The sequence below is a fragment of the Miscanthus floridulus genome, chromosome 3 (genome assembly GCF_019320115.1).
Source record: "Miscanthus floridulus cultivar M001 chromosome 3, ASM1932011v1, whole genome shotgun sequence".
In the NCBI taxonomy this organism is placed as follows: Eukaryota; Viridiplantae; Streptophyta; class Magnoliopsida; order Poales; family Poaceae; genus Miscanthus; species Miscanthus floridulus.
Genome location: NC_089582.1, coordinates 8,476,949 through 8,480,760, shown reverse-complemented (window position 1 = coordinate 8,480,760; position 3,812 = coordinate 8,476,949).

Here is a 3,812-nt window from a genome sequence, read left to right as displayed (position 1 = left end):
CAGTCAACGTCACATAGTGGCCAGGCTTGCTCGGACTTCCAGGCATGGTGTATGGCCCACAAGGGTAAGGCGACGTCCGACATCTCCTTCAACCTGGAGGACCCGCCCGAGGCATATACGAACCCGAGCGTCCACTCCCGCATCAGTGAGTACACTGAGGTGGCGAGGTCGCTCCATGGGGCAGACCACGATCCGAGCACCCAGGACTTCGATGGAGAGGCCGTCATGAGGGCGGGGCAAGGCAAGAAGCATGGGCGGTTCTGGCTTGGCGACGGCGTCATCGACACGGCCTCTACTTCCTCTCTCTCCTAGATCCGAGCACGGAGCACGAGCGAGAGCCCGACCATTCGCACACGGCCGACCGCTGCACAGCACCGGGTCGACGCACTCGAGGTTAGTCCTGTTTTACTCGTCATACATTGATCTTTACACACCTTAATTAGCTTTGCATTACTGAAACATTGGAGTGAAATATTACAGGCCCGGCTGAAACAAGAAATGAAGGAACGTCAGGAGCTGGGGGCCCAGTTGGAGGCCGAGCGGGCCGAGCGGCAGGCCCAGGCGCAGAGGCTGATGGACATTACGGATTTCCTACAAGGGCTTGGGCAACGTATGGGCTTGTCTCTGCCACCTGGGCTGTTGGTTCCACCTCCGCCTCCGCGTCCTACAGCTGCAGCTACTCCTGTGAGTATCAAAGTTTTTTACTTTCGCTTGTGCTTTGCTTGTATGGCCTCTATCATCCTAGATTAGCTATCAAAATAATCTTGTCTCACATGCAATCTTTTCTCCTTTGTGCAGTCTCCATCTGACGGTGGTTCGAATAATCCACCTCATGCACCTACGAATGATGCATCTGGGCCTTCACCACAGTCGCAGTGGCCAAGATGAGTGCATGTTGTATTTTTTACATTTGTTGTCCACTTAGTGATGAACTTGTGATATACTTGTGATGCACTTGTGGACTTTGATGGACTTATAAACTTATTTGGATAGACTTGAGCACTTATTATTATATATTGTGATGGATGTGATATGGGCGGATGGATGTGTGGATGGATGAGATATATATGTGATGGATGAGATATATATGTGATATATGTTTGTATGAATGTATTTGTCATGATGGAATGTAAAAAAAAATTGCTGTTTTGGGTCACTTTACCGAGTGTTGCACTCGGCAAAGGACCCCTTTGCCGAGCGCAATGGTCACAACACTCGGCAAAGCTGGCAAAATGGGCGACCAGAAACCAGATTTTCTAGCTTTGCCGAGTGCTGTGACTACAACACTCGGCAAAGAAATTTAAAAAAAAATAAACTTTGCCGAGTGCCTGCCGTGTTGGCACTCGGCAAAGAGTTTTTTAAAAAAAAAAATAAAAATCTTTGCCGAGTGCCTAGAGGAGTGGCACTCGGCAAAGAAAATTTTCAAAAAAAAATAAAAGCTCTTTGCCGAGTGCCTTCCGGGTTGGCGCTCGGCAAAGAATATTTTTAAAAAAAATAAAAAATCTTTGCCGAGCGCCTGGAGGGTTGGCACTCGGCAAAGAAAATTTTCAAAAAAAAAATAAAAGCTCTTTGCCGAGTGCCTCACGGTTTGGCACTCGGCAAAGAAATTTTTTTTAAAAAAAATCTTTGCCGAGCGCCTCACGGGTTGGCGCTCGGCAAAGAAATTTTTTAAAAAAAATTAAAAAAATCTTTGCCGAGTGCCTGCAGGGTTGACACTCTGCAAAGTGACCGTCAACGGGACCGGCGCCGTGACGGTCGCTTTTCTTTGCCGAGTGCCCGATAAAATACACTCGGCAACGAGTGCTTTGCCGCTCAATTTTTTGCCGTGTGTGCTTTGCCGAGTGCCGCACTCGGCAAAGGTTTTGCCGAGTGCAATATAGCCTTTGCCGAGTGCCTCAGGCACTCGACAAAGAACCTGAATCCAGTAGTGTATATACGGGCCCACACAAATCCATATGGAAACTAATTTTCCGCTCACCACCTCTGCATCCCTATAGTGCACACAAACCCAGATTTTCTGATGCAGTGATTCTAGTGGGGATCGGAGCTGACAAGAATCACTCATTGATTTATACTATGAGATAGCCCTGTGCCTGGGTGGGTTTAGAGGGGTTTGGATGGATTTTTGATCCACCCATGAATACATGAGTGTTAGCTTGCCGGGTTTGGATTGGGTGGATTTGGGTGGGTTACGTGGGTCGTCGCGTGCGCACGTGCAGTGCCGGCGGAGAAGCTCGTAGGCGCTGGAGAAGCTGGATGAACTTGTGCTGCTGCCGTAGACGATGACACCTGTCTTGGCATGACGCACTGGGAAGCCCTGGCATGTCGAACTTGCGCTGCGGAGAAGCTCGTCAGGACTGGCACGTGCATGTCGAGCTGCTCCTGCTCCGCAAGTTCTCCATCGCCATGCGCGGCGGTGCTGGCGCGGCGACCTCGGCGTAGGTGCTGAGTCATTACGGAGAGTCCAGCTAGCCTCCGCTACTGGCTGCCAGTCCTGATGGGCGCCATCTTCTCGAAGGCTCGAACATGCATGCATGCGTCCATGCACATTCAGTCGCTTGCGTGCCAATGCTATTGAGTTCTAACCAACGATTCTAAGTTAGCATACGTTTGCGCGATTGTGGAGGAGCAGGAGCAGGTGCCATCTAATTAGCTCTTCCTGTCGGGCTACAATGGCGAACTGTTGGCAACAACAGCTACTCTGGGAAGCCACCTATGACAAAAGATTTCGTCCAAGCATTCAATGGATCAATATCTACTTGAACCACACGAAGGTAGAGACAAGATCTTGCAAATCACAAGGACACACAAGAACAAGTGCAAGAGCAAACTCCCAATCCTCAAAGGCATAGCTATGGCACAACCCTAAGGACAAGAGCACTTGACTTCTGTATTTTTCTGGGTCCAGTTTATGGTTAGAGTTTCCAACAGGTGTGCGGGCCTGGTGTCCCTTCAACTTGGCCCAGCCCAAAACTCGTGGCCCTAGAGCCAACTTCACCAAACTTGTAAACTACAAAGCTCCGATGGACGTGGCATCCCCGTTGCATATGAATGTAAACTACAAAAGCTTTCCATCTATATATAATACTTGTGCTAGAACCATCGAGAATGGTACAGAATTCATCATGAACTTAGAAGTCAGAATATGCACATCAACACGCCTTGTCACCAAACTTGCTCCTTCGGAGCGGCCTACCTATCCATGACTTGTGCTTCAAGCCTAAGGACAAGAGCAATGCACCCCCGTTAGGTAGTACTTGGTTCTGTAGGCCCACACGTGATTTGTTGGGAAAAAAAGGAGAAGAAAGCTGGTCGGTCTGTGCGCTCCTTCCTTTCACGGCCCAAGGAACGAGCTAGCGATCGTGAAAATGGAATTGGGCCTCATCAGGAGGCGATGCGTCTGTGGCTGATTTTCTTGATGGGCTGGCCCACACAATGACAGGGTTACGGGACTAAGAAGGGGAAGGACCCACGAGCTGGGCTTAATCCGTTTGAAGAGAAGCTTGGGCTGAAAGGACTTTGCTGTAGAACAAACCTTTTTTTTTCTTCTTTTTGGCAGGATTTTCAAATAACACAAAAACAAACAATTCTACTTGAGACCAATTCAAACTATTATATGCACCAAAAAAACAACAGTGCAACGGTATGAATGCATCCATACATTAATATAACCTAAATGATTAATTTATATTATAAATAACTTTCTCTGCTCTTCTACTATTACTATTACTATTACTATTACTACTGTTGTTAACTTTCTCTGCAACAATCTGATAGATGATCCTTAATATAATGACACTGATCAGCTAGCA